We start from the raw sequence: 10,114 nt of genomic DNA, 5'->3' as shown, positions 1-10,114 counted from the left end.
AATCTCAACTCTTTTTCACAACTTCGCACAACTAACCAGCAAGTACACTGGGTCGTCCAAGTAATAAACCTTACGTGAGTAAGGGTCGATCCCACGGAGATTGTTGGCTTGAAGCAAGCTTGTAAATCTCAGTCAGGCGGATTCAAATGGTTATAGAGTTTTAAAAATTAAAAGATAAATAAACATAAAATAAAGATAGAGATACTTATGTAATTCATTGGTGGTAATTTTAGATAAGCGTATGGAGATGCATGATTCCTTCTGAATCTCTGTTTTCCTACTATTTTTATTCAATCATTCATACTCTTTTTCATAGCAAGCTGTATATTCGGGCATCACCGTTGTCAATGGCTACCTCCCGTCCTCTCAGTGAAATGGTCCTCTACGGTTTCCCGCATGGCTAATCATCTGTCGGGTCCCGATCATGTCAGAATAAGATCAATTGATCCTTTTGTACACCCTCACTGCACCTAACACTCGCGAGTTTGAAGCTCGTCACAGTCATCCCATCGCAGATCCTACTCGGAATACCACAGACAAGGTTTAGACTTTTCGGATCTCAAGAATGCTGCCAATTGATTCTAGCTTATACCACGAAGACTCTGATCTCACGAAATGGAAGGCTCTGTTGTCAGGAGAGGCAACCATGCGTCATGAACCAGGATTCCAAGAGATATACATTCAAGTTTGTTTTCAGGTAGAACAGAAGTGGTTGTCAGACACGCGTTCATAGGTGAGAATGGTAATGAGTGTCACTTGATCATCACATTCATCATGTTCTTATGTGCGAATGAATATCTTAGAATAAGAATAAGCTCCAATTGAATAGAAGAACAATAGTACTTTGTATTAATACTTGAGGAACAGCAGAGCTCTATACCTTAATCTATGGTGTATAGAAACTCCACCATTGAAAATACATAAGTGATGAAGGTCCAGGCATGGCCGAATGGCCAGCCTCCAAGTCTAAGGAAAAATGTTCCAAAGATGTTCTAAAGATAATCCAATAATTTTTCCAAAAATGTGAGTACAATAGTAAAAAGTTCTATTTATACTAAACTAGTTACTAGGGTTACAGAAATAAGTAAATAAGGCAGAAATCCACTTCCGGGCCCACTTGGTGTGTGCTTGGGTTGAGCATTGAAGCTTTCATGTGTAGAGACTTTTCTTGGAGTTAAACGCCAGTTTTTATGCTAGTTTGGGCCTTTAACTACAGCTTCTATCCTGTTTTTGGCGTTTAACGCCAGAATAGGGCAGGAAGTTGGCGTTTGAACGCCAGTTTGTGTCGTCAAAACTCGAGAAAAGTATGGACTATTATATATTGCTGGAAATCCCTGGATGTCGACTTTCCAACGCAATTGAGAGTGCACCATTTGGGTTTCTGTAGCTCCAAAAAATCCATTTCGAGTGCAGGGAGGTCAGAATCCAACAGCATCAGCAGTCCTTTTTCAGCCTCTGAATCAGATTTTTGCTCAGGTCCCTCAATTTCAGCCAAAAAATACCTGAAATCATAGAAAAACACACAAGTTGGGTGTCTAAACATTTTTGCATTTTTCAAGGATTCTTCATGTGCATTTTTGCATTCATAGTGTCTAAACATGAAAGATTTCTAAGTTGGGTGTCTTGCATGTTTTCTTTGCATAAAAAATTTTTCAAAAATATGTTTTTGATGTTCATCATGATCTTCAAAGTGTTATTGGTGTTCATCTTGACATTCATAGTGTTCTTGCATGCATCATGTCTTTTGATTCATAATTTTCATGTTGTGAGTCATTTTTTATGTTTTTCTCTCACATCATTAAAAATTTTAAAATAAAAAAAATTAAATATCTTTTCCTTTTTTCTCTCAATATTTCGAAAATTTGGGTTGACTTAGTCAAAAATTTTTAAAATTAGTTGTTCCTTGTAAGTCAAGTAAAATTTTCAAATTTTAAAAATCTTATCTTTTTAAAACTTTTTCAAAAATTAAATCTTTTTCATTTTTCTTATTAATTTTTGAAAATTCTTTAAAATATTTTTCAAAAATCTTTTTCTTAGTTTTATCTTTATTTTCGAAAATTATGCTAACAATTAATATGATTGATTCAAAAATTTGAAGTTTGTTACTTTCTTGTTAATAAATGTTCAATCTTTAAATTCTAAAATCTTATCTTTTAGTTTCTTGTTAGTAAAGTAATCAATTTTAATTTTAATCATATCTTTTTATCTTATCTTTTATATCATTTCTTTTTCAAAATTTTATCTTTTTCAAAAATTAAATTTTAAAATATCTTTTCTAACTTCTTATCTTCTTATCTTTTCAAAATTAATTTTCAAATCTTTTGCAACTAACTATTTGACTTTTTGGTTGTTTGTTTCTTATCTTTTTCAAAACTATCTAACTACTCTTCCCTCTCTAATTTTTGAAAATACCTCCCTCTTTTTCAAAAATTCTTTTTAATTAATTAATTGTTTTAAATTTTAATTTTAATTTTATTTCTTATCTTAATTTTCGAAAATCATTAAGTCCTTTTTAAAGATTATTTTCAAAAACTTCTATCTCTCATCTTATTATATTTATTTGTTCATTTACTAAAACTTCTCTTCATCTCAAATCTCTGCCCCTATCCTCACCCTTGTGTTTGGATTCTCCTTTCTTTATTCCCTTTCTTCTTCTACTAACAATAAGGAACCTCTTTACTGTGACATAGAGGATTCCTCTTCCTTTTCTGTTCTCTTCTTTCTCATATGAGCAGGAACAAGGAAAAAGGCATTATTGTTGAAGCTGATCCAGAACCTGAAAGAACTCTGAAGAGGAAACTAAGAGAAGCTAAATTACAACAACCCAGAGATAACCTTGCTGAAATTTTCGAATAAGAAAAGGAGATGGCAGCCAAACCCAACAACAATAATGCAAGGAGGATGCTTGGTGATTATACTACACCTACTTCCAAGTTTGATGGAAGAATCATCTCAATTCCTGCCATTGGAGCAAACAATTTTGAGCCGAAACCTTAATTAGTTACTCTAATGCAACAGAACTGCAAGTTTCATGGACTTCCATCAGAAGATCCCTACCAGTTCTTAAGTGAGTTCTTACAGATCTGTGAGACTGTTAAGACTAATGGAGTAGATCCTGAAGTCTACAAGCTCATGCTTTTCCCTTTTGCTGTAAGAGACAAGGCTAGAACATGGTTGGACTCTCAACCTAAAGATAGCCTGGACTCCTGGGATAAGCTGGTCATGGCCTTCTTGGCTAAGTTCTTTCCTCCTCAAAAGCTGAGCAAGCTTAGAGTGGATGTTCAGACCTTCAAACAAAAAGATGGTGAATCCCTCTATGAAGCTTGGGAAAGATACAAGCAGATGACCAAAAGATGTCCTTCTGACATGTTTTCAGAATGGACCATGATAGATATATTCTGTTATGGTCTATCTGAGTTCTCTAAGATGTCACTGGACCATTCTGTAGGTGGATCCATTCACCTAAAGAAAACGCCTGTAGAAGTGCAGGAACTTATTGAAATGGTTGCGAATAACCAATTCATGTACACTTCTGAGAGGAATTCTGTGAATAATGGGATGCCTCAGAGGAAGGGAGTTCCTGAAATTGATGCTCTAAATGCCATATTGGCTCAGAACAAACTGTTGACTCAGCAAGTCAACATGATTTCTCAAAGTCTGAATGGTTGGTAAAATGCATCCAACAGTACTAAAGAGGCATCTTCTGAAGAAGAAGCTTATGATCCTGAAAACCCTGCAATGGCAGAGGTAAATTACATGGGTGAACCTTATGGAAACACCTATTATTCTTCATGGAGAAATCATCCAAATTTCTCATGGAGGGATCAACAAAAGCCTCAACAAGGCTTTAATAATGGTGGAAGAAACAGGCTCAGCAATAGCAAGCCTTTTCCATCATCTTCTCAGCAACAGACAGAGAATTCTGAGCAAAATACCTCTAACTTAGCAAATATAGTCTCTGATCTGTCCAAAGCCACTTTAAGCTTCATGAGTGAAACAAGGTCCTCCATCAGAAATCTGGAGGCACAAGTGGGCCAGCTGAGTAAGAAAGTCACTGAAACTCCTCCTAGTACTCTCCCAAGTAATACTGAAGAGAATCCAAAAAGAGAGTGCAAGGCCATTGATATAATCAACATGGCCGAACCTAGAGAGGAGGGAGAGGACGTGAATCCCAATGAGGAAGACCTCATGGGACGTCTCTCAAGCAAGAAGGAGTTCCCTATTGAGGACCCAAAGGAATCTGAGGCTCATATAGAGACCATAGAGATTCCACTAAACCTCCTTCTGCCATTCATGAGCTCTGAAAACTATTCTTCCTCTGAAGAGAATGAAGATGTAACTGGAGAGCAAGTTGCTCAATATCTAGGAGCCATCATGAAGCTGAATGCCAAGTTGTTTGGTAATTAGACTTGGGAAGGTGAACCTCCCTTGCTCATTAGTGAACTAGATACATGGGTTCAGCAAATTTTACCTCAAAAGAGACAAGATCCTGGCAAATTCTTAATACCCTGCACCATAGGCACCATGACCTTTGAAAAGGCTCTGGGCGACCTAGGGTCAGGCATAAATCTTATGCCACTCTCTGTAATGGAGAAGCTGGGGATCATTGAGGTACAGCCTGCTATATTTTCATTACAATTGGCAGACAAGTCACTAAGACAAGCTTATGGATTAGTAGAGGACGTGATAGTGAAGGTTAAAGGTCTTTACATCCCTACTGATTTCATAATCTTAGACACTAGGAAGGAGGAGGATGAATGCATCATCCTTGGAAGACCCTTTCTAGCCACAGTAGGAGCTGTGATTGATGTTGACAGAAGAGAACTAGTCCTTCAATTAAATGGGGACTACCTTGTGTTTAAAGCTCAAGGATCTTCTTCTGCAACCATGGAGAGGAAGCATGAAAAGCTTCACTCAGTACAGAGTCAAACAAAGCCCCCACAATTAAACTCTAAGTTTGGTGTTGGGAGGCCACAACCAAACTCTAAGTTTGGTGTTTGGAGTCTACAATATTGACCTGATCACCTGTGTGGCTCTATGAGAGCCCACTGTCAAGCTATTGACATTAAAGAAGCGCTTATTAGGAGGCAACCCAATTTTTATTTATCTAATTTTATTTTATTTTTATTGTTCTTTTATGTTTTATTAGGTTCATGATCATGTGGAGTCACGAAAAAATACTAAAATTAAAAACAGAATCAAAAACAGCAGAAGAAAATCACACCTTGGAGGAAAGACTTACTGGCGTTCAAACGCCAGTAAGGAGCATCTGGCTGGCGTTCAGTGCCAGAACAGAGCATGAATCTGGCGTTGAACACCAGAAACAAGCAGCATCCTGGCGTTTGAACGCCAGGAATACACCTTGAGGAGAGCTGGCATTGAACGCCAGAAACAAGCATGGAACTGGCGTTCAACGCCAGAAACATGCTGCAATTGGGCGTTGAACGCCCAAAACAAGCATCACTCTGGCGTTTAAATGCCAGAATTGTATGCAAAGACATTTTTAATGCCTAATTGGTGCAGGGATGTAAATCCTTGACACCTCAGGATCTGTGGACCCCATAGAATCATCTCAGGATCTGTGGACCCCACAGGATCCCCACCTACCTCAACTCACCTTCTCTCTTCTTCACCAATCACCTCTTCACCACTCACATCCATCCATCTCTTCCCTATCCAATCCCACCCATATGGCCGAGACATACACATCTCTCCCTCTCATCCATATTTTCTCTTCTTCTTCTTCTTTTCTTTCTTCTCTTGCTCGAGGGCGAGCAATATTCTAAGTTTGGTGTGGTAAAAGCATAGCTTTTTTGTTTTTCCATAACCATTGATGGCACCTAAGGCCAGAAAAACCTAAAAAAAAAGAGATAGAAAAGGGAAGACAAATTTTTTCCATCTCAGGTGCCCATAGCTCATTAGAAGAGCATTTGACTGCACATCAAGAGAGCATGAGGAATTTCCTCATCAAGAAATTCCTGAGATACCTCAGGGGATACATTCTTCTCCACACAATTATTGGGAGCAATTAAGGATAGGAGCACCAAAATCACTAGGGATCAAACAACAGAGGCAAGGAAGAGACATAGAGAAGCTCAAGAGCACATTTGGTTCTTCAAGAGGAAGACGCTACCCACACTAAGGTGGACTCATTCCTCAATCTCCTTGTCTATTTATTTGCTATTTTCGATTTTTATGCTTAATGTTTATTTATGTTTTTGTCTTTCCTACATGATCATTAGTATTTAGTAACTATATTTTAAGGCTATGAATAAATCCATAAATTCTTCATCTCTCTTAAATGAAAAATGTTTTAATACAAAAAGAACAAGAAGTACATGAGTTTCGAATTTATCCTTGAATTTAGTTTAATTATATTGATGTGGTGACAATACTTTTTGTTTTCTGAATGAATGCTTGAACAGTGCATATTCTTGATCTTGTTGTTTATGAATGTTAAAATTGTTGGCTCTTGAAAGAATGATGAATAAAGAGAAATGCTATTGATAATCTAAAAAATCATGAAATTGATTCTTGAAGCAAGAAAAAGCAAAAGCTTGCGAAAAAAAAATTTTGGCAAAAAAAATTAGAAAGAAAAAGAAAAAAGCAAGTAGAAAAAGCCAATAACCTTTAAAACAAAAAGGCAAGGGTAAAAAGGATCCAAGGCTTTGAGCATCAATGGATAGAAGGGCCCAAGGAAATAAAATCCAGGCCTAAGTGGCTAAATCAAGCTGTCCCTAACCATGTGCTTGTGGCATGCAGGTCCAAGTGAAAAGCTTGAGACTGAGTGGTTAAAGTCGTGATCTAAAGCAAAAAGAGTGTGCTTAAGAACTCTGGACACCTCTAACTGGGGACTTTAGCAAAGCTAAGTCACAATCTGAAAAGGTTCACCCAGTTATGTGTCTGTGGCATTTATGTATCTGGTGGTAATACTGGAAAACAAAGTACTTAAGGCCACGGCCAAAACCATAAAAGTAGCTGTGTTCAAGAATCAACATACTTAACTAGGAGAATCAATAACACTATCTGAAATTCTAAGTTCCTATAGATGCCAATCATTCTAAACTTCAAAGGAAAAAGTGAGATGCCAAAACTGTTCAGAGGCAAAAAGCTACAAGTCCGGCTCATCTAATTAGGACTAATATTCATTGATATTTTGGAATTTGTAGTATATTCTCTTCTTTTCATCCTAATTGATTTTCAGTTGCTTGGGGACAAGCAACAATTTAAGTTTGGTGTTGTGATGAGCGGATAATTTATACGCTTTTTGGCATTGTTTTTAGATAGTTTTCAGTATAATCTAGCTACTTTTAGGGATGTTTTCATTAGTTTTTATGCTAAATTCACATTTTTGGACTTTACTATGAGTTTGTGTATTTTTCTGTGATTTCAGGTATTTTCTGGCTGAAATTGAAGGACCTGAGCAAAACTCTGATAAAAGGCTGACAAAGGACTGCTGATGCTGTTGGATTCTGACCTCCCTGCACTTGAAATGGAATTTTTGGAGCTACAGAACTCCACATGGCGTGCTCGCAATGGCGTTGGAAAGTAGACATCCAGAGCTTTCCAGCAATATATAATAGTTCATACTTTATTCGTGATTAGATGACGTAAACTGGTGCTCAATGCCAGTTCCATGCTGCATTCTGGAGCCAAACGCCAGAAACACGTCACGAACCAGAGTTGAATGCCAAAAAACACGTTACAACTTGGCGTTCAACTCCAAAAGAAGCTTCAACTCATGTAAAGTTCAAGTTCAGCCCAAGCACACACCAAGTGGGCCCCGGAAGTGGATTTCTGCATCAATTACTTACTTCTGTAAACCCTAATAGCTAGTCTAGTATAAATAGGACTTTTTACTATTGTATTCGGTGTCCTTGACCATTTGGTCTTTTGACCACATATCTGTTCCTTCTCCTTATTTTCAAATTCATATCACATTTTGGGGGTTGGCCATTTGGCCATGCCTGGACCTTCATCACTTATGTACTTTCAACGTTGGAGTTTCTACACACCATAGATTAAGGGTGTGGAGCTCTGCTGTACCTCAAGTTTTAATGCAATTACTACTATTTTCTATTCAATTTGATTTATTCCTGTTCTAAAATACCATTCGTACTTCAACCTTATGGATGTGATGATCCGTGACACTCATCATCATCCGTCCCTATGAACGCGTGCCTGACAACCACTTCCGTTCTACAAGCGAAAGCTAGAGTGTGTATCTCTTGGATTCCTGATGCATGATGCATGGTTGCCCTCGCTTGACAACCGAGCCTTCCATTCCGTGAGATCAGAGTCTTCATAGTATAAGCTAGAATTGATGGCGGCATTCATGAGAATCCGGAAAGTCTAAACCTTGTCTATGGTATTTCGAGTAGGATTCAAGGATTGAATGACTGTGACGAGCTTCAAACTCGCGATTGTTGGGCGTGATGACAAATGCAAAAGAATCAAGGGATTCTATTCCAACATGATCGAGAACCGACAGATGATTAGTTGTGCCGTGACAGAGCATTTGGATCTTTTTCACTGAGAGGATGGGATGTAGCCATTGACAACGGTGATGCCCTACATACAGCCTGCCATGGAAAGGAGTAAGAAGGATTAGATGAAGGCAGTAGGAAAGCAGAGATTCAGAAGGAGCACAGCATCTTCATACGCCTATCTGAAATTCCCATCGATGATCTACATAAGTATTTCTATCTTTATTTTCAGTTTATTTACTATTAATTTTCGAAAATTCTCACCATTTATTATCTGCCTGACTGAGATCTACAAGATGACCATAGCTTGCTTCATACCAATAATCTCTGTGGGATCGACCCTTACTCACGTAAGGTTTATTACTTGGATGACCCAGTACACTTGCTGGTTAGTTGAGTGAAGTTGTGAAATTATGTTTAGACCATGGTATTGAGCACCAAGTTTTTGGGGCCATTACCTGGGACAATCAATTTCGAATAACAATTTAAGTATGAATCACAATTTCGTCCACCGTGGGCTTTCATGGAGCCTTACAGATATTCAGAGCATGGTTGGGGCCTCCCAACACCAAACTTAGAGTTTGGCTGTGGCTTCCCAACACCAAACTTAGAATTTGAATGTGAGGGATTTGTTTGACTCTGTATTGAGAGAAGCTTTTCATGCTTCTTTTCCATGTGTACAGAAGGAGAACCTTGAGTCTTGAATACAAGGTAGTCCTCATTCAATTGAAGAACCAACTCTCCTCTGTCAACATCAATCATAGCTTTTGCTGTGGCTAGGAAAGGTCTGCCAAGGATGATGGATTCATCCTCATCCTTCCCAGTGTCTAGGATTATGAAATTAGTAGGGATGTAAAGGCCTTCAACCTTCGCTAGCACGTCCTCTACTAGTCCATATGCCTGTTTCATTGATTTGTCTGCCATCTCTAGTGAGATTCTTGCAGCTTGCACCTCAAAGATTCCTAGTTTCTCCATTACAGAGAGTGGCATGAGATTAATACCTGACCTAAGGTCACACAGAGCCTTTTCAAAGGTCATGGTGCCTATGGTACAAGGTATTAAGAATTTACCAGGATCCTGTTTCTTTTGAGGTAAAGTGTGCTGAACCCAGGTATTTAGTTCATTAATGAGCAATGGAGGTTCATCCTCCCAAGTCTCATTACCAAATAGCTTGGCATTCAGCTTCATGATTGCTTCTATATACTAGGCAACTTGCCCTTCAGTAATATCTTCATCCTCTTTAGAGGAGGAATAGTCATCAGAGCTCATGAATGGCAGAAGTAGGTTCAATGGAATCTTTATGGTCTCTAGATGAGCCTCAGATTCCTTAGGTTCCTCAATTGGGAACTCCTTTTTGTCTAGAGGACGTCCCATGAGGTCTTCCTCATTGGGATTCATGTCCTCCTTCTCCTCTCTAGGTTCGGCCACACCAAGTAAGGTTATGGCCTTGCACTCTCTTTTTGGATTATATTCTGTATTGTTTGGGAGAGTACTAGGAGGAGTTTCAGTGACTCTTTTACTCAGCTGGACCACTTGTGCCTCCAAATTTCTAATGGAAGACCTTGTTTCATTCATGAAACTGAGAGTGGCCTTAGATAGATCAGAGACTATGTTTGCTAAGCTAGAAA

General features: G+C 38.3%; 1 non-coding gene across 1 annotated transcript; it reads right to left on the bottom strand.

Annotated features, from left to right (window-relative positions):
* Positions 1–3,264: 3,264 nt before the first annotated feature.
* LOC127742851 (small nucleolar RNA R71) lies at positions 3,265–3,368 on the bottom strand. The gene has a single exon (XR_008004226.1). It is a non-coding gene; the product is annotated as a small nucleolar RNA R71 (small nucleolar RNA).
* Between the last annotated feature and the right edge of the window lie 6,746 nt (positions 3,369–10,114).

Source organism: Arachis duranensis, chromosome 1 (assembly GCF_000817695.3).
Source record: "Arachis duranensis cultivar V14167 chromosome 1, aradu.V14167.gnm2.J7QH, whole genome shotgun sequence".
Lineage (NCBI taxonomy): Eukaryota > Viridiplantae > Streptophyta > Magnoliopsida > Fabales > Fabaceae > Arachis > Arachis duranensis.
The sequence above is the reverse complement of the archived record's forward strand: the minus strand, read 5'-3'. Positions and strand labels throughout refer to the sequence as shown.